Source organism: Lepidochelys kempii, chromosome 19 (assembly GCF_965140285.1).
Source record: "Lepidochelys kempii isolate rLepKem1 chromosome 19, rLepKem1.hap1, whole genome shotgun sequence".
In the NCBI taxonomy this organism is placed as follows: domain Eukaryota; kingdom Metazoa; phylum Chordata; order Testudines; family Cheloniidae; genus Lepidochelys; species Lepidochelys kempii.
The window spans coordinates 3,541,946-3,563,502 of record NC_136398.1 but is presented as its reverse complement, the minus strand read 5'-3'; the positions used below and the strand labels follow the sequence as shown (position 1 = coordinate 3,563,502).

The 21,557-nt window shown below is 45.5% G+C and overlaps 1 long non-coding RNA gene across 1 annotated transcript in view; it reads left to right on the top strand.

The window, feature by feature from the left end:
* The window catches only part of LOC140900541 (uncharacterized), a 45,244-nt gene extending 25,993 nt beyond the window's left edge, over positions 1 to 19,251 (top strand). The window contains exon 3 of the long non-coding RNA XR_012155659.2: positions 19,234 to 19,251. This is a non-coding gene — a long non-coding RNA (uncharacterized LOC140900541). The remainder of the gene's footprint in view (positions 1 to 19,233) is intronic.
* The last annotated feature ends 2,306 nt before the right edge of the window (positions 19,252 to 21,557 follow it).

The following is a 21,557-nucleotide window of genomic DNA, read 5'->3' as shown; positions in this document are numbered from 1 at the left end:
GCACCTGCTCTGTCTGGCTAATCTGACCAATCAACAACAAAATACCTGAGAATGCTCAGTGGGAAAATAACACTAGATACCAGTTTCCCCTGCAATTATTTCTCTTTGTAAAGAAAACACAATTTAGCTGGGAAGATCCAGATCACCCATGTCTCCAAACCTTTACAACTGTCACATCCTGGCTTTTCCAGATCTTTCCCCAGCATCTATGCAGTAATGCTGTTATGGGTGGGTGGGGGGTGGGAAAGGAAAAAATAGCTCTCTGTTGAAGAAAGAGAAAATAAATGTATATTTTGCAAAGCTTGCCCCATCTTGTTCTCTCTAAACCAAATACTGACACCTCGCGCTTCCCCAGGAAACAGAGGCCATTGTGTTTATGTAAGATCAAAATCAGCATCGATCAGGATCTTTCAGTCATTACCCTGGAATAAACTGCTTAGGATGCCAGCAGCAGGTTTTGTAAAACAGGGAGACAGTAATGGACGCACGCTTGAATGAGCTTCCAGCCATTCGACTGATAGCCCCAAGGCTGGGATTTTTATTATTATTATTATTATTATTTAGAAAATAAACTTTTGTTTGTTAAGAAAATAGATTTAAAGGAGCTGAAATGGAGTGTCTCTTTAATACCAAGAGGCCTCTCTCATAAACAGCCTTGGAAAGAGAGACCCTCATCCAGGCATCCTTGGAGGTTATAATGTGAAAAGCACATTAGAGCCACATTGTGAATTACCTTCCCCTTTCATAAAACAGTAACCCTTCCAAACGTGCTTTTAAGCTAATGGTTTGCTTTGTGTAAAGTGATCTCCGTCCCTGATGGGTTCGTGGTACCATAGCCATTTCGGACACACAACACTGATCAGTACAAGAGAGGGGAAGCAAATGCCTTTCTTTTTATTGCATGTGAAAGGCACCAGATTGACACCCCCAGAGATTGAAGTCTGGTGTTTATCCACAGAGCACAGACAGTGTGGACAGTATCAGTACAGGCTTCCTTCTTGTTCTGTCGATGCATCTCAACCCAGACCTAAATGCAGTCACATTGCATGGTCCATTCAGCCTTTTGCCAGGATTGCTGACAAGGGGGTCAATTAATGTCGGCCACAGAGGTATTTTTTTGTAATGTGAGCACTGGGAATGGCCTGAGACCCTGCCAAACTTATTTCACAGGCTGCTTCTTGGTAGCAGCTATGTGGATCTATCAGCTGTTTCCCCACTCATTCACCACAGATATCAAGCAAGATATTGTGGCGATTACCCCAGCCCTGAATTTGGAGTGACCTCTGTGGTAGAATTCCTGGGATCTCCCCAGCACACATAATGACTGCTCAGGCTGTGGGTTCAGAATTTGGCCTGAAGACCATCTATGCTTGCAGATATTTCTCAGTGAATCATATCCTGATAATGTTGGCCAATGCTGGGTGCCAACTCCCAGACTAAAGCATTGCAGGCTAGGTAAGTACCTAGACCAGAAGCTAGAACCGCTGGGATCCAACCACTGAGCAGCTTCAGCAGAGTGGGGAGAGGAGAGCTCTTCCTTTAGAAGGACAGCAAAGATCCCTTAAAGTTTTGCAGGGCTCCCAGATCCCACAGGGATGGGCATGTTTGAAAGGCACAGTAATAATGAATGATCACTCAGGGACAATTACTCGTTAATAACCTGTCCAAGAGGTTTTAACACTGGAGCCTTTGGGAGACAGCAAATTACTAATAAACAAGTAAAAACAACAACAGAAAAAGCCCAACTGATTTCAAAATGGTGCCTTTCTCCTCCCTGCTTCCTCCCACACTCCCCCCCCCACTTCCCCAACACCCACCTGCCTTTCATTTCTCTCATGCATGGAAGGTATTAATTACTAAACTTGCTTTAATAGCTCACAGGAAGTTCCCTGCGGCAATTCCAGTGCAGAGTCAGCTCTGTCCTGCGCTGCTTCCTAGCCTGTACGGCTGGCACAGCTCTTTGTGACTTTTGCTTCCTAGCGGGCAGGGGGAAGGAATAGCCCGGTCTGCCCATTGGCCTGCCCATTGGCCTGCCCTGTTCTGTTGTAGCTTCCAAGTTGCACATGCAGAAGGCTGAGTGAGTTTGGTAGGAATTTTTTTGTGTCTTAAAGAACAGCTCCCTCCATGTCCGGCTCAGTGACTTTTCACAAGAGAGTTTAGCGTGGTCACGGCCTCACTCTTACAACCACTTCTTTAGGCAACAAAACAGTAACTCTTGTGAAACATACTCGAACAATTGGACCAAACACACAGCTGGATCCTAAACAGGAAGAGTGATCTTCTGCTTAAGGCATCAGACTAGGACTCAGAAAATCTGAGTTCCAGCCGTCGCTCCGCCACGGACTCCTTGTGTGTCATTGAGCAAGACAGTTAGACTCTCTGTGCTTCAGTTCCCCATCTGTAAAGGGGAGGTAATAATCCTTGCTTTCTCCCACCTTTTGTCTGTTTTGTCCATTTAGACTGTAAGCTATTTGGGGCAGAGGAGCAGAGTGGTGGCTCCAAATGTCCACCAGAGACAGCATGTTGTGTGCCAAGGAAAAAGGTAGAGAAAACAGAGTAGACAGGCAGCTGTCACCTGCCTGCAGTGTGAGCACTGACATCCTGAGAGGGCCTCTGACAGTCACACCAAGCTGTCTCAAAGTGATCTGGATGCAAATGATCCTCCAGTAGAGGGTGGATGATGCATATTGCTCAGGGTCTGCAGATCGGGAGATCTATACAAGAATGTTCCAGGTACTGTTCTCATTGCCCTGTGCTGGGTGCATGGGAGGGAAGCAGAGAGAAGGAGGGAGGAGAGGTTATTTTGAGGATGGAGATTTCCCTGTGAGCTTATTGAAGATGGTAGAAAAATGAAAACCTATTTGTGCAAAAAAGAAGTGAAATTTCTAAGTTGTCTTCACTTCCAAGTGTTTGTAATGGACCCATTTTTCATACTTTCAAAATAATTTTTGTAGACTCTTTGCAATTTCTTCTATCAAACACATTGAAATCTTTCCTGTATCACAAACCTGGGTTTTGGTCAATAAAAAATATGTTAACATTTTGATTTTTTTTTTTTTTTAAAAAAGCATGAAATTTTTCTTGAAAAATCAATTTTTTGACAATGTTGAGAGAATTTTTTACAAAAAAATTAATTTAAGGAAATGACTCCATGAATGAAAAAAAATTTCCCCCCAAAACTTTCAACTAGCTCAGAGATTATGCCACTTTCTTATATTTATTCTTAATTCCATCCCATTATCAGATCCTACCCTGTCCCATGTTAAATAATTCCTCTCCCTTCTTGATGCTTACTCTTTTACACCCTGTAATGGACATCTAGATACCACAGTGATGGGCTTGCTGGCAATACATGAAAGCAAGCAAGCAAGAAGTTAGCTTGATGCCAGAGATGTATGTCAGGCAAAACTCCTACTGCCTTCAATGGGAGTTTTGGCTGAATAAGGACTGCAGGTTTGGGCCCAATACTGAAATGTTTATTCCCCCAGGAGTAACACTCGCTAATATGCCAACTGATTTTCTCAGTGATATGGTCAACATGCCTGCTCTCATTAAAGAGATCCTAATGTCCAAGGCTTTGTGTGAGTTATTGGTGAGTACAGAGGGGCTAGCTCACACAGGCTCTGCAATAGCAGTATCCAACTCCCTCCCCAGCCAACACATATAGACACACTTTGAGGCCTCTTGTTCTTTGTTTTGTGTTTCTACAGCACCTGGCACAAGAGGGTCCCAATCTATGGCTAGGGCTCCTAGGCACTACGGTAATAAATAACTAATAAAAATCTAATTACATTCTTACGGTCGTCCTTAGTGCGTATGCAGTCATACCGGTATACAGGTGCCTTTTACTGCTATAGTTTATTCCCTTTCCCATACTGGAATAGCTATACCATTATAAGCACCTTTGTAGCCATATATCCGCCCTAGGGAGTCTAACTGATTTATCTGTTCTGTTCAAGTTAAAGTGGTAGAACTTTGGAGTATAGATGAGCCCTAGGGCTCTGTTTTATTCTAGTAGCCTTCTCTGCTACCTAACTTTGTCAGATGTTGATGGCTCTTGTGTGTGGTTAGTTGGTTAACCTTGTTGACATGACAATGCGTTAACCTTTTACCTCCTCAGTAATAAGCATTGCAGCTTGGTCCCATTGACTAATTTATTATTCCCCAGCACTCATCTGTGCCTAACCTTGTTAAGCTTATCAGCTAGAGCAGTGTTTCCCAAACTTGTTCCACCACTTCTGCAGGGAAAGCCCCTGGTGGGCCAGGCCGGTTTGTTTACCTGCCGCGTCCGCAGGTTCGGCCGATTGCGGCTCCCACTGGCCACGGTTCGCCACTGCAGGCCAATGGGGGCTGCGGGAAGGGCGGCCAGCATGTCCCTCGGCCCACACCACTTCCCGCAGCCCCCATTGGCCTGCAGTGGTGAACCGTGGCCAAAGGGAGCCGCAATCGACCGAACGTGCGGACGTGGCAGGTAAACAAACGGGCCCGGCCCGCCAGGGGCTTTCCCTGCACAAGCGGTGGAACAAGTTTGGGAAACACTGGTCTAATCCAAAGTTTGTCCTAACGCTCGGACCCAAAGCAGATTCCAGGCAGATCCAGCGCATGGCAAGCTGGGCTGTCCATTCTGCCTTCCCCCTGCTTCTCCCTTCACAGTCTCTCCATCCCTCTTGCTCTGTCGTCCCCAATGACTCTCGGCTGTCCAATGGCAGCCATATCTGGTCAGTAACTCAGCAAGGCAATCAGAGGGACAGACAGAATGACTATAATAGTACCTAGCTCTTACACAGTGCTTTCAATCTGTAGAGCTCAAAGCACTTTACCAAGAAGGCAAGGATCATTATACCCATTTTTACAGGTGGGGAAACTGAGGCACAGAGGAGTGATATGACTTCCCCAAGGTCGCTAAGAAGGCCAGTGGCAGAGCTGGGAATAGAGCTCTCCTGATTCCAAGTCCAGTGCTCTATCCAGTACGCCAGACACACCAGTGAAGGGGGTGGAAGAGAGTGATGGGAAAACACCTATAAAGTTCCCTGCTTTACACCAGCAATTTTGCAATTTAATAAGAAGGGAGTAAGAGAATAAACAGGCAGAGCAGCAATGAGAGAAAGGGAGGGGGGCAGAGAAAAACAGGTGCTCCATCCCCAGTATCTGCTGTCTGCATAGACACCGCACTTGTTAAATTCTCTGGAGATGTAACTAACCCACAGCCTTTGATCCAGGTGCTCACCGTGCAAGGGCATTTAGAGGAAATTACCACATGTAAAATGATTAAGCAGTGAATGTCCATAAGATAGGCACAAGAGATGCACCATGGGAAAGGCATCATTTCCAACAGTGCAGGTCCCTTGGCACTGTCCTGCATGCGACCATCACTGGCAGTGGGTGTTATTTACTCCTGATTAGTATATCATGCTTTGTCCTGCTCTTTACAGTAGAGAAAGCCAAATGTGGAAGCCATTGTTCCCATTGGCAACATCTGGGTCAGTAACATGGGGCAATGGTGCTGTTGGCAGTTGCTCAGACACCTGGAGGACGGTCGAGTAGTTTGGCTGCCTGTTTGTGTTTGGGCTGCCCCCAGGTGCCACTTTATTTATACCAGCCTACAACAGTGGGTAATGTCTCATTGTATTGACATGTGTCTGTAATATCTAATGAATGTTATGCAAAGCTTCCCACTCCCATGCGACCCTGCAGCTGACTCTTCCGGGGCAAGCAGTGAAATAGTCCCAGATCCCAATAGAAAGCTATGATAGAGGAAGGATTTTTCCAGCCCTTAGAAAAGCTGCAAGTTACAAGTCCTGGAGGGGATGGTTTTGGGTCTAAATTTCAGGTCTGGAACTCGTTGCCTACCTTCAAAACATCCCATACAGCACTAAGTTATTGTAGAAGGTAACGCTGCAGTCTTGTAATCTTGCCTATGCTCTGTGCAAGATACTACTTGGCTAGGAAACTTTCAAGGAGCACTTAGATGCTAGAGGACTTGGTGTTTGTGATTCAGCAGGGGTTGCTCTTCCCTATGAGTCACACTGAACCTGAGCACCCTTTTCCCAAGGGAAGATGTTTTAGTGTGGGAGCCCGTGCCAATTTCTTAGTTAATTACATCCTGCCTCACCATTTGGATACAAGAGTCTCAAAGATTCACTTGATGTCCAAAACCACCCTTACTGATATGGCAGGCTCCATTCCAAGGGGCCTTTATTTCCAGTCCTGGGTAAAGTGTGTTGGGATCCTTCAGGTCTATAAAACATAATAAGAAATCTGCTCTCCCTTGAAAGCCTTTTAATTTGTAGACTCTATTCCATGCTTAGAGGCAAGGCCCTCGGTTTGGGTCCTGACTTGCCTCTCTTTTCCTGCTCAGTCTACTCTGTCCCTGCTCCCTGCACCAGGGAAACTGAGCACTATCAACTGAAAAGCCAATTTGCTTCATGCACACACGTATGGCACCTGCAGAGACAGCATTACAGAATGTTGGGGAGAAAGGCAAAAGAACATAACAGTGAAGCACAGGACCAGAAGGACATTAATCACCTCACCACGATTAGGGGCTCACTGAACACAGGTTGCCTCAGGGCCTTTCTGCTTCTGTACCTCCGAGTGCCCCAGTTTGCAGCACTGTGAAACAAATGCAGCCCAGACGCATGCATGAACTTTAAGTCTTGGAAACACTGGCTGGTTTATAATTCAGCTCTCAGATTCTGGTTGCTTTTTCTTCCTGTGCCTCCTTCTCCCCATCGGTTCCTAAAGGCTGATGTGTCCCCATGGTGTAAATGACCATTTCTTATTGTTTTTGGTGCTTTGCCATGTGACTGATCAGTAAAATAAGGAACATTTCTACAGAGATGGTTATTCCTTGGGCAAGTCTAGACTGGGACCCTACATGGCTCCAGCACCTCTTTCCATTATCCTCCAGTGGCTTGAAGCTTTAGCACAGGCCATGAGATTGGTGTCTTGCTGACAGCCTCAGGACTTGTAGGTTGGGCTTTTCCCCACCCTTACCCGTGTCTGTTTAGCAGAGAGCCAATTCCTGGGGCCCAACGCATCTCCCACTGAAGTCAATACAAGTGTTTCCCTTGACTTGCATGGGAAGTGGTTTGGGCCCTGGGATAGGAAAGCAATTAGGGCCCACTCAAACACAAAACTCCTGTTGATTTCCATGAGAGCAGGAGCAGGTCTTTGCCTGGTGGGGCTAGTGCTTTCAGAACAATAACCTTGTAATTAAAGAACAAGCTCAAAGGGTGAAATCCTGGCTCCCCCTGAAGCCCGCAAGAAAACTTACATTGACTTCAGTGGGCCAGGATTTCACCGTGGGGTTTAGTTTAGTTATGTCAGTGCTGAAATCTCACAAGAACAGGTCTACCAGTTTCAGTGGTGTCACTCCAGCCCTAGTGGCAACGCATCCTTAAGTCTAGAAGCCTAGTCTGAGATTGCATCCCAATGCTTCCGCTTCAGCCCTTGTGTAGGAAGCAGTCTAGGCATGCTAGGAACGATGCATATCTGGACTGCAGTGTTATACAAGGAATAGCCGGGGGTGCAGTTCTGTTTGCTTAATGCTCTGTGTAGGGCTCTGAGGATGGATGGGTTGCTTGAAGGACAATCTAAGGATGTGCCAAGCCATCAGAAGGTTGGAGCATGGGGGGTAGGGACTTGCAGATGGCTCATAGGGAATCTCTCTGGCACTTTTCTCACAATGAAGGCCAAGGACAGCTGGAATAGGGGTTGCTGGAGCAGGAATACTTGAGGCAATCAGCTTGACCATGGCAAAGAGCCAGGAGCCAATACACATTCTAAACCACAAGTTAGAAGAGATGGTCCCCTGTTCCAGGAGTGGACCTGATGAAAGAGAGGGGGTTTGGAAGGAGACAGAATAACAGAGGGAGGGAAAGAGAGACAAAGCTGTAGAAAGCGAAAGGAAGAGGGTTGGGAAAGAGAGACAGGATGCTGGAGACCAAGAGAGAGGGAGACCCAGAAGAAAAAACACCATGACATATATCCCTGGGAGCACATCCAATCCTGCAAGGCCATGTGTCAAAAAATGCATCAATGTTTTTCCATGATGAAAGATGCAAACTCATTTATTTAGTTCCATCCATTTATTGCATGGAAATGGATGTATATGCACATATTATTTTAACTTAATGGTTCTCCCATCTGTACATAAAACAGCCCAGGGAGTTGAGGTTGATTCATCTGTTTGCCACAGAAGATGGATCAGTTAGCAAATTATTTTATTGACCCGCAGCTCTGCTCAAGGTCATTTGTTTCAGCGGACAAGGCAACCTGCCTGGCATGGCAAACAGGGACTGGGGAGGAAACCACCTTATATTAAAACCTCAGCATGGCTAGGTCTGTAGGATTTAAGCAGGAGCCTTGCCTCATTACAAAGCATATCCAGTGTTGTGCTGGACCATTCACAAATCCTGTTTGTTCTTCTCGGTATAAATTCAGTGCTCCGACTTTAATGCTGTGGATATCTAAGATCATCTGGGGCTTGCATTCATTATTGCCTTGCTGGGATATAAAAATCTCTTTTCTTTATAAAAAATATGCTTTCCAATTTTTGGTGTTTTAAAAGCAAAACATAATTTGGATTTGGGAGGGTCAAATAATGAAAGGGACGTAACCCTCCATCCCAAACTCAAACCAGATTCATAGCTCCATAGATGTTGAGGCCAGAAAGGACCATTGTGATCATCTAGTCTTACCTCCTGTATAACATAGGCCACAGAACCTCGCCCAGTGCAATACCAGTCTGAACCCAGAGAAAAATTCAGTTAACAACCTTGAAAATTCCACCCTAAAAAGCAATGCTTCCAACTCCCATTGAATTTCAATGGGCCTAACTCTCTTGGGCACCTTTGAAAACCCGTGCTTTAGATGTCAGTTTTGTAGATGGGCTGATGCACTCAGCCTGAATGGAAGATGTATTCATGAGCTTTGAATAGCTGCTTGGTTTGGGGCTGGCTGATGTCTTTAGTCTGCTGGAAGGTGCATCTTGGTCCTCTCCATCAAAGATGGATATAGTCCCCTATTGATTTTCAGTTTAACATTGCCCTTCATTGTGCAACACAAGGAGTCAATGGTCAGCAAGGCTGGGATAAGGGTGATATTCATTAAAAACAATGTAATGCAAGAGATACACCACAAAACCAAACTTAAAACAAAGCAAAACCTCTCTGTCATCATCTTAACCATACCTCCTGGATCGATCTAGCTATCTATTCCCATACACCCCCTCTATCTATCTATCTATCTATCTATCTATCTCTCTCTCTCTCTCTCCATCCACCCGCTCTATCTATCTAATCTATCCCCATACACCCCATCAATCAATCCCCATACACTCCTCTATCTATCTGTCTATCTATCTAGGCTGATGGCTTAGTGGCCTTTGTGAAATTAACTGCAGGGTCTCAGTTTGCTTCTTAGGGCACGTGTGTCCACATCATCAAATCTCCCCGCCGCCTAAAGGAAGAAATTGGCTGACACAAAAGAAAAACCTGGAACTGAACGGATCATGGACAAAGCCAGCACTGCACCCATTCGTGGACAGGATGAGCACTTCACTCCCCAGGGCTATCAATCTGAATTCACTTCAAATATTATTTACGGACAAAAGCTAAACACTTGTCCTTATGGCCAAGGAGTGATTTTGGAGGTGTCTCTGTTGCAATAGAGCCTCATGTGCTTCTCTCTTGCAGTAGCTGCCTCTCATCCTTTTGAGGTTCCATCCATTCCACCCTCAAGAGAGGAATCCAGTCATTTCAACCGTTCACATTCTGGCTACCCATGTTCCAGCCATAGGCTGCATTGGCCAATGTCTTGTTGCCCAGCAGGTCTATCTCAAGAGTTTCCTGACCACTTCACTGCTTCTTTGCTGTTCATCATTTGAGTTCCTTGTTGAGCTGGATCCTTACTACCTGCATGACTTTTAGCCTCCACATTTATTAGTTGATTGCTGTAGGGTTACCACAGGCTTCTGCAGAAATTAGATGTCCACTGAGTATCCTTGCATGAACTCCTGCCATATTTTCATCAACACTTGTTTGGTTCTGCATCTGTTATTCTTACTGTTGAAGGAGCTTTTAAACAAAGACATATGGGTCCCATTAACACAGCGTTTTGCTCATTTGAAGCGCCTGATCTTAGGAAACCCCAGTTGATTTTCAGTTTACGGTGAAAATTCTTTGGCCTACATCTTCACAACTAGGTGTGAAAGCACACACAGAGAGAGAGAATTTGTGCATGCAGTTACTATAATCATAAAACCTGAGCAGCTGGCCATTTGCACATGCAATTTTGTCAGGATAAGGCTGATTGGTTGGAAAGATTATTGGGATCCTCTCAGATGAAAGTCACTATAGAGCAAAACAGATTAATTATAATGAATGTACAGCTCTTACTTATTTTATTCTCCCTTTTTGCCTTAGCTTATGACAGACCCTTCCTCTGTAAAACATTTTCATTTTGCATACAAAGGATGCTGGATGTAGCTAAATTATAATGTTGATACAAGATGGTAAAAGATTAAACTCTTCCATTTGTCTCTCTTGTCTGACCTTTTAGATAATGGGCTAGACAAATTACACAAAGGAGCCAGATTCTGGCCAGAAGTGATAGCAAAAAATTCCCCTGGTGGTTGGGAACTCCCTGATGATGGGAAGCCAGTATAGCTAGCACCTGTGCCAGCTTTCCCTGCCTACTCCCATATAGAGGGAACATGCTGGGGGGAGGGAAGGGGCATGCTCGAGATGAGGCGGAACTCTGTTCCCCTTTGCCAAATCTCCCCTAGCCTATGGCCCTTGGGACATTATGCCAATGATGTAAGTGAATGTAGCCTTTAGGCTGCTCTCATTGATGCTGGAGCGAGGCGGCACAGAATAAGGGAGTTGAATGTGGCTCCCTGGCAAACCTCCATCCCAGCCACTCCTCACCCCATGTGAGCAGAGCTCAGACACGGTGAAGAGCCAAAACCAATGTTTTCTACTGATGAGAGCACATCTAATCAATACTCTTTGGAATGTTTCAACATTAAACATGGGCAGCCTGTTTGATATTTATGCCCATAAGAGTTCAGATGTTCTGGTGGTTGCTGGGGTTTGGTAATTGTGTGTTGAAATAGCTCCGACTCCGGGGTAAACAGCAGATTGCTCTTACCTTGATGGCTGCCATTTCCCGAGATTTGGAAGTTGGTACTAGTTTGAAATCTGTATCGCCTAAGGGAGATCTTGTCTCACCTGCTGTCTGTTTAAATGATGGGGATTAGAATATTGAGTAACAAAAGGACTACAGGTTTCAGAGTAACATCTGATGCATCCGATGAAGTGAGCTGTAGCTCACGAAAGCTTATGCTCAAATAAATTGGTTAGTCTCTAAGGTGCCAAAAGGACTACAGAGGCTCACCACATTGGTTTGTTTAGAAGAAAATGGTCCTAATTAAAGCTATCTGCCTGGGACTAATAACGAACCCTGGGAATAATCATATTGCATTATTTTTCAGGAGGCCTCTTAATCCCACCTCAGATACTTTTCCAAAGTGTGCTGTGCCTCAGAAGGTGTCTTACGGAGGGACTGGGAAGAACTGGTTGTAAAATGGCAATTATTTTTCATGGAAAATTTGTACAGATTTTCATTTACTTTCATTGTCATCTGAATTTCCCATAAAACATTTTTGGGACAGGGGATTTTTGCAAAAATAAATAAATTGGTTTTTTTGGTACAAATGTTGAGTTTTTTTTATTTTAAAAAGTGTGTTTTGGCTTTCAGTTTCTCATTGAAAAACTAGAAAATTTGCTTTCAAACAAATTTTTGGTGAAAATTTAATTTTCAACTGAAAAGCCATTTTTCCTCAAAATTATCTTTCCATGAAAAAAATTAAACCAGTTTGAGTTTTAGGGTTTTCCCCCCAAAATTTCCAAATGAACTAGGAAGTAAGGCTGAGAGTTGCAAAGCCACCCAGTTCCCATTAATTTTAATGGGAACTGAGCATCTAAATGCCTCTGGTGTCTTTGAAAATCTCATTCTTGTGAATAGAGCTCGAGCATCGGGAGAAGCCCAAACACTCAGGGTCAATTTAAATTGTAAATTGTCGTAGCTCAACTGATGTCAATGGAGCTGGGACATTTAACACCAGCTAAGGAGCTGGCCCTTGGAGTTCAGGGGCAGAAGATATGATGATTATCTGGACAATAGTCCTGATTCTTCATGGCCTTCAGGCTTGTATGATCACCTGTGCTAAGAAGATGTGAAATTGCTCCCACCTGTGGCAGACTGGTGAATTCTTAATTGCGGGGGAGGCATTTTACACCCACTGTGCACAGATGTAGATGATGATCCAAGGTGTAGGGTGATGGAGAGTCAGGCCCTAGCAGTCAGATTCTGGGGTAAATCCAGATGAATGTCTTTTGAGGACCAGAATTTGGTCCCATCTGAATTAGAAATGGAGCAGAACCACAAATCACTTATCATCTGTCAGACCAAATTTATCCTGGGCATAAAGTGGTGCTGCTCCAAGCCAAATGGGTGTGGCACTGGTTTACATCATAACTGAATTTAATTAGATTGTAAACTCATTGGGGCAGCGATGAGCTTTGTTTTATATGTGCATACAACACCTAGCACAAGACCCTGATCCCTGACTGGGTCCTCCAGGCTCCATCACAATACCTAATAATAATAGTAATAATCCCTAGTGTTTGCCTTACTGGGCTGGAATTCTTGCAATTTTTCTGGTCCTTTCAGCATCCACCTGGGCTGGAAATATCATGAAAACAGCCTTTCTCACCGTGCTTCCGAAATTCTGGCCCATACCAGCCAGGAGCAGAAGATGCAATGTGTCTTCAATAATAATGATGTGTCATGGGGTGTAACAGGAGGAGAAGGACTTATGTAAACATTTCAGAACCTTCCAAAGAAGTTTGGTTCCAGAAAATCCAAAAAGTTTGTGAGTTGCAGAGGGATGGGTCTTATTCTTTTGAAACTGGTTAAGCCATTCCTGGTGATTGTGAACTTACTTTTGTTAATTCTCAGTTAGAACCCAGATACCATAGAGATAGATAGATCTTTGGGCTAGGACATGGACAATTTCTGTGTGTCTCTACAGGGCTAAGCACATCACTGGTGCTTAATAAATTCAACGAAATATTGAGGCAGACAGAATAGTGTTCAGCTGGTATAAAGAAAGCTCCCCAAAGAAGCCAATTTTTGCTCAGTATGTCCCTGCCTTACAGGGATGTTATCAGGATGAATTCATGTTTGTGAAACACTTTGAGATCTCAGGGAGAGGTGCTAAGTATTATTATTTGGAAACTATTTCACAGGCCTGTCCTTGGAGCTTTTAGGAAAAGGTTTCTCTTCTCATCAGTCTTGTGTGGCAGCAGAAAGAACAGGGCTAAGCTCTTGACCTGTCACGAACCATCACCTCTCCCTGCAATTGCTACATGACCCTTTTCTCTTTCTCTCTTGCATGAGATAGAACAATAAGTCCTAGTCTGCCCAGAGTCAGAGCTTTCCAGCCTTCTGCCACATACGAGACAAAGATTTTCCCCCTGTGTCATGTGCCAGTGTCATGAGTTACAAAACCAATAAGGAAAAGAAAGTAGACGGAAGCCGCATTGTTAGGGTGACCAGATGCAAGTGTGAAAAATCGGGATACCTTTTTGGAGGGAGGGTGGGTAATAGTTGCCTATATAAGACAAAGCCCATAATGTTGGGACAGGCCCAAAATATCAGGACGTCTGGTCACCCTACACATTGTAGCTGGACCCTCAAGATCCACAGGCAGCATGCTGTGTGTCCAGTGAACTAAAAGGAGCCTCCCCCAGCTGATCTGATGAGAGCTTCTGCTGAGGTTTTCTAATTCAAAGTCACTCTCATGCACAATAATCAGTTGCCATTTCCTGCTCTAGAGGTGGCTGCCTGTCAGTGGTGGGCACTTGGAGATCCTTCAGAACTGAATGAATCTGGGGATAATCATGCACCCTGCTCCCTCAAGCATTTAAGGCCCACTGTGCAGTGGAAATGGTGCATTCTATTGCCTACCTGTGACATGATGCCAAGAGCCTGCACAGGTGTCCCCATTTCCAATCTGCTATAGATCTGAGCTTTGTAAGAGTTTCTTCCCTCCCAGTTCATGGGGAGAGGAGCAAGCAAGGGCCCAGGGAAGAGCAGGGATGTGGCTAGTGGAACCTTGACTACACAATCCCACCAGCCCTCGTCCTCTGCACCAAGCGGAGAGAAACAGTAGCTATCGAACAGCCTGGGGGGGGGGGAAGCGGGGAGTCCATTGCCCTGGCCCCTGAGTGCTACTGAACCAGCAATGACCAGGCCCATTTCCTGGGTCTTGGTGCAGGCTCTGGGGCTTGGTCTGCTGAAAACACAATGCTGCTTAGCAGTAACCATCAATGGAACAGGTGTCAGACTGAACAAGCACCTGGCAAAATTGCTAATCAACCCAGGAGATGCTTCAAAGCCTTAGTGAATAGGCTTAGAGACTGCACAAGTAAAGCAGCCCAAGAGGGGAGGAAAGAGTGGAGGGAACGAAGGGTACAATCCTTCTGTCTCCAGGGCACCAGAAAAATGACTGGCGGAACTCTCCCCTCTGCTCCACAGCATCGCTTCGGGCCCATCGCAGAACAACACAAAGTCAGCTATTCATGGGGGAGGAGGGGAGGCTCTCCCCACTTCTGTCCAGACTCCGTCCTGCAAACTGCTCCCCTGAAACTCAACCAGTGAAAAAACAAGGGACCCCGTTACCCAGCAAAGCGTAACAGAGTATGTGTGGACAAATTAACAAAGTGTGTGGACAAATTACCCTCCTTTCCCCCCCCACTCCAAAATATCATTTGCAGTAAAATAAAAGTGAGAGTTTTTTCATCCACCCGCCCCCCCACAATTTTCATGCTTTAAAAAAAAAAAAGACAAATGCTCCAGATTTAAAAAAAAAAAAAAAAAAGCCAAAGTAGCACATCCCTTTGTGCAATGCTTTTTTAAAAATCCCTGTTAAGTTCCTGTACATGCTGACAGTTTTACAATTTACATGACAGCTGGCTTGCTTGGAGGAGATCTCTGTTAATTAAAATAACACAAAGGGAAAGAAGCGAAATCGTGTCAGCGGATAATTAATTCGGAGCAGGGCACCAGGCTGCGCGCCTATCCCGCGAACAAAACTCTGCAGGAATTCACAGCTTAACGGGGCACAACTCAGCTACACCTCCCAGAGCAGTTCTGCCCTCGGTGTTTAATATCCCGCCCTCCACAACCTTGCTGTCAGCATGGTGTGGCTGTACGGTGGAGAGTCATTTCCATACCAGAGGAGGCCACACCCCTCAGCACCAGCCACGCCACTGAGACCCCGCAGAGGGATATATGTTGCCTGCAGATATTATCGTTAATATCACGCCACTGAGACCCCGCAGAGGGATATATGTTGCCTGCAGATATTATCGTTAATATTTGTATTACAGTCGAACCTAGAGACCTCTTTGTGCTAAGTGCTGTATGTTTCTATAGTTTGAAGGCGTTTGGATCCATTTATTATTATTTATATTACAGTAGTGCCTTGAACTCCAGCAAAGATGGGGGTCTGTTGTGCTGGATGCTGCACAGATGCATAGGAAAAGACAATCCCTGCCCCAAAGAGCTTACAATTTAAGTAGACAAGACAGACAAAGGATGGGAGAAAGGAAGAATCATTATCCCCATTTTACAGATGGGAACTAATGCCCAGAGAGACCCAGAGTCACCCAGGGACTCTGTAGCAGAGCTAGGAACTGAGCCAAGATCTCCTGAGCCCACATTCCCTTAACAAAGCTGATGGGCCAGTCTAGCTCCTATTTAAGTCAATCCCAAGAATCCCACTTTAGAAGCAGGGCCCAGAAAGAATACAGCTTTGGCGGAGTGAAGCATGTGGTTGTTTGCTCAGGAATGGGCTAAACCAGTCAGAATTGACTCCAGCTTTGGGCTGAAACTTGGACTGTTTCAGATCTGAACTTTCTCAAAACTCTACATTCCTCAGCTCCAAGGATCTGGTTCAGGTTCAGCACTACTAATTCCATCATCCCAGCCCTGCCTCGCTCTGCCAAGGCCCCTTGCCATCATTATTATCTCAGATGGGAACAGGTTGAGTTTGTATCAAAAACACAAAGCCAAACAGAAACCAACTAGAGCTCCCTGGCTTTCAGTTGGAAGGCTCAGTGGCCAGAAAGTGTAGGAGCCACTTGCTGTACCTTGCAGCCCATCCAGCTTGACTTGCCATTGGCGTCAGAGAGAGAAAAGCCAGCCAACCACCTCCATTGTTCTACTCACTGGTCTTTTCAGTGCCACCAGCCCTGGGCCAGCTACAGTGGAGGCCAATCGTGTTTCTCACAGCAGGCTGGCTTGGTTATCTCCCTGTTCCAGCACTGATCATCTCAGGGAAGGCTATCAGAAGTGGATCCGGAGACGATGGAGCAGTGCACTCACAGAGATGAGCTATGTCCTTCTTGGCCGAACTGCAAATCTTCCAGGGTCTGCCCTTCCCACTGAGCCATACAGACAGTTCCTGAAGGGGGCAGGAGCTCCCAGGTGGGCATGGATGTTATATGGCACCATGATCCCAGAAATGTTGCTCAGCTTACAAAATGAGTACTATCATGCAGTATCTATCTATCTAATCTATCACCGCACACATCATCATGGTGTTATTTGGCTGGGGCGGTGGAGGAGGCAGGGAAACAGAGCTGTGCTGAGACACACGGTTGCAGAAAGGAGAGCTGATGCATTGACTGGGCATCCCTCCAGGGTGCCTGTGCTGAGCAGATTTCGTTAGGTCTGTCTTGGGAGTGCCAGCAGTGGTATTACAAAGAGGGAAATAGCTCCTTCAGGGAAGGACTCATAACAGGATTTAACTGGGGCCGAACTAAGCTCCCTTAGCCATGACCCTTAGGCTGCCTGCTGAGCACAGGATCGGGGAGCAGGCTGAGTGCATCCCCAAGCTTTGGGTAGGTGTTACTCTGCCAGCTTATCCTTAACCTCGCACACTATCTGCTGTTGCAGCCCTTTCACCTAGTCCATGCCCAGGAAGCTGTCTCCTGATCTAGCAGCAGCTGCTGGGATGGCAGGGGAAGCCAGCTCTGTCATCTCATGGGTGACAGGAGAGGTCCCGGACGACTAGGGAAGGGCTAACCTGGGGCCCATCTTTAAAAAGGGGAGAAAGGAGAAACTGGGGAACGACAGACCACTCAGCCTGACCTCGGTACCTGGGACCTTACTAGAGCAATGTCTAAAACATTCAATTTGCGAATACCTGGAGGACGAAGAGGTGATCGCTAGCAACCCGCCTGGATTTACCAAGAACAAATCTTGCCAAACCAGCCTGATTTCCTTCCTTGACAGGACGACGGGTTTGGTGGAGAGGGGGGATGCGGTGCACATAATGCCGGACACCAGCAAGGCTGTTGACACATCCCACGTGACATCCTGATGGGTCAGCTGGAGAAATGTAGAACTACCACTAAGAACAACCAGTGGTAAAACTGCCATTAAGTGGATCTGTAATTGGCAGCCCCAAACAAAGAGTAACCATTAATGGAATGATGTTGGATTGGAGGGAGATCTCAAGTGGAGTTCCACAGGGATCTGTTCTGGGTCCGGTGCTGTTTAACGTCTTTATTAATGACCCAGATGTAGGAATAGGGAGCATACTGATCAAACCTGCAGATGACACAAAGCTAGCGGGAGTTGCCAATACTTTGGAGGACAGGGCTAAAAAGCAGAGGGATCTTGATAATTTGGAGAACTGGGCTATAGCCAACAAAATGAAATTCAACAGAGACAAATGTCAGGGGCTCCACTTAGGGAAGAAAAACTAAATGCACAAATACAGAATGGGGGAAAACTCACTTGGCAGCAGCACTGCTGAGAAGAATCTGGGAGTTGTGGTGGATCACACCTCAACATGAGTCAGCAATGCGATGCTGTTGCAAAAAAAGCAAATGCAATTTTGGGTTGCATTAACAGAGGCATAGCATGCCAGTCACAGGAGGTGAAAGTACCACTCTACTCAGTGCTGGTTAAGCCTCAGCTGGAGTACTGCGTCCAGTTTTGGTCATCAGTATATAGAAAGGATGTAGAGAAATTGGAAAGGATCCAGAGGCGAGTGACAAAGATGATCAAAGGGGCGGAATGCCGCCATATGAGCAAAGGTTGAAGGAACTGGTACGTTTATTTTGAAAAAAAGGAGATTAAGAAGGGATCTGATAGTGGTCTTCAGACACTTGAAAGGCTGCCATAAAAAAAGATGGAGAAAAGTTGTTGTCTTTTCCACAGAGGGCAGGACAAGGGACAATGGGTTCAAACTACAACATAGCAGATTTAGATTAAATCTCAGGAACTTCCTAAGTGGAAGAACAGGAGGACAATGGAACAGATGCCTAGGGAGGTGGTGGAAGCTCCTTCACTGGGGGTTTTCAAAAAGAGGTTGGAGCCATCTGTCTTGGATAGTTTAAACGCAACAAATCCTTCATCTTGGCAGGGGGTTAGACTAGATGACTGTTGCAGTCCCTTCTAATGCTAGGATTCTATAATTCTATGATCTCAGACAAGGATGCACTCTCCGTGTCGCTGTAAGTGCTGGGGCTGAAAAGAAAAGTCACCATCACACCCTCTAAGGAATGTAACAAGCCCTCTGCAGTTTGATGCTATGGGATTTGCACCCAGTCCTGGCAGCATTTCGGCAGTGGCTTGTCTAATTGGGTGCACTTGGGGTTCTTTCCATGTATTGATTAGGGTGTTGCCAGATAACTGCATTCTCTGCAATGGGACTGAATTGTATGCACTTCAGTCACTTCAAATGTATGCATGTCTCAGACTCAGCATCCTCAGATTTTATTTGTTTTTGAAACTTTGGGGTTTAATTTTGTGTCTCTTAAAATAAAGGTATGGAAACAAGGAAGGTGCAGGGAGGTGCTGGGCAATGTTCCCTGTGAGACTCTGCCAGTGCATCTCAGTCCAGACCCACAGCCACTCATTGCTATGCCAGTCCTGCCAATGAATATCTATATCTCCAGCTGTTTGTCTATGGATTTCTAACCCTGACCTGCAATTCCCCCAATCTGCACTTCCAGGCACAAGCTGAGACAAAAGCTGAGTGAATAGTGGTTTATTTTCCTCCTAAACATTCATCTGGATTCTTCTTTTAAACAAATGTGCTTCCTCTGTGTTTTCAACTCTTGTGTTTGCTTTCCATATTTGTTCTAGCCAAAGAGTTTGCTGGCAAGAAGGTTTGCTGAAAGAACAAATGTTAAGCAAACGTTGCAGAATTTTCATGGTAAGTGAATTTCATATTCATATTCATGTGCATTTCCACCAGAAACAGGATTTGAAGAGGAATGCTTATCCAGTCAGGGAACAGAGATGATACCATGTGACTATACATTCAATCAGAACAGTTCAAACTGTAATTTTGAGTATTAAATATTTATAAGGAGGAAAACTGACAATATAGCAGGAAATTGCAAACACAGAGAGGCAAAATTGGTTGTATAAATCACCTGTTACAAACTATTCCCAGAACTCTATGTCAGACAGTCAGGGTGGGGTTTCAGAAGCTCCTAAGTGATTGAGGAGCAAAAGTCCTGTTGAAAGTCAGTGGCACCCTTTTGCTGGTGTACTGCACTATCCGTGTGTAGAACTGCACCATTTGCCCTCTTACATGCCCATCTATTTCATGTCTGAAATCTGGGGTGGTCAGTTGAAAAAAAAACCTTCTCCAAACTCTTAAAATCAACTCACACCTCTGCAGGCTGGGAGCTCTGGGAATGATCACACCCTTGATAATAACTGCTTTTTCTCTTAAGCTAAAACCTTCAGTGTCTCTACATTTTTCTCTCAGCAAGAAGCTAGAGGGGGAATGATTAACTAACAGTGACAAGGACCCTGCTAATACCATGTGCATATCAAATACTCCCACATCACACCCCTAAACCCATTCATCACAGACACATACCCCTCTCACACACATGCATCTCCTCTTGCACAAACACCTGCCCCCACTCACATTCCCCACACGCTCCTGTCACATTCACATCCAGCACATACGTCCTGTAACAGTAGCTCATAAACCACACTTGCACAAGCTCTCATATCCATCACAGATACCCCCATCACACACACACACACTTTCTGCATAGACTCACACGCATTTCTCAGGGTTCACAGTGCTTGTGGCTGCAGAGTGGGTTTTGCACTGGGGGATTAGTGAGCCCATGCATAAACCCAGCTGTGACTATCTCATTCTCCTGTGGTTTCGTTTTCTATGGTCACAAAGCAAATTCTGACATTACAATCCAGACATCAGCCCTCATGGGTCAAGATCTTATTGTTGTGATTTCACCTAAGAGGGCCCAAACGCTCATAGAGTCCACTGTTCAGCTCCAAACCCAGAACAAGAGGGTCACTTTAAAGTCTGGAGCCAAACTGATTTTTACACGTAAAGGATTTGCAACCACACATGCCACAACAGAGGAACCTGCTGCACTGGCAGGAAAAAAACCTGGCTGCCTTGGCATCTGTTCCAAGGAGAAACTCTGAAAATGCAGGAGGCCTCTCAGCTGGTTCTGGATTCAGGAACCCAGGAGACTGGAAAAGGGAGACATCTCGGCATGAATATCTGAAAGAGAGAAAAACAACGAGGGTAGGGTGACCAAACTGCAAATGTGAAAAATCAGGACAGGGGGTGGGGGTAATAGGAGCCTATATAAGAAAAAGACCCCAAAATTGGGACTGTCCCTATAAAATCAGGACATCTGGTCATCCTAAACGAGGGACAGAGGGAGGAAAAGCAAGCAAGCCAGTACGATGCTTGTCTAGAGCTTGCAGTATACCTGGCTCCAGTCAGTAGTATCACTCAAGATGGGCTGAAGTCACATGATGTGGAGGTTTATAAGCAGAGTGCGTGGGTCTGGGGTTTGAGTCTGATCCATTCTAAAATTCAGACCCAGAACTGGATTTTGAAGGCCTGCAAAGTTCTGAGGGGCTTGGGATGATGATTTCAAGTAATCAGACCTTCACTCTTGTGAGCACTAAACGTAGCCTTTCCCGACCCCCAGACGAACTCCTTACACTAGTGAATCACAGTGAGATACACCCCGCCACTGCCAGAGCAGACCTTACCCCGGATGTGCCCCTAGTGCCCGGATCCCGAATGGGACCTGCACGCGGTTTGCAAACAACTGGGCTTGGAAAATGAAACCCATGTTCCCAGCAAACCAGTCTCCTTCTGTTTACATCAATATATGTAAAACTGACCACTCAGCAAGTTGGAGTTAAAGTTATGCTTAGTTAACTATTCTGCTGCTTTCTCTTGCAGCCTTTTAGTGTGCTGATCAGGCGAGCTTAGAGATGGGGGAAAGGAGAAAAAAATAAGGCAGAAAGGAAAGAGAAAGAGAAGCCCAGGGCTCCAAAGCAGCTGAGGTGTCAAAGACAAAGATTTAATGAATGTGCCTGCGGTTCACCTGAACAGATGAGCACAAGCTAGAAGGAAAGAACGAAGAAAATGGAAAAAAGAAAGGATCATTTTTCAG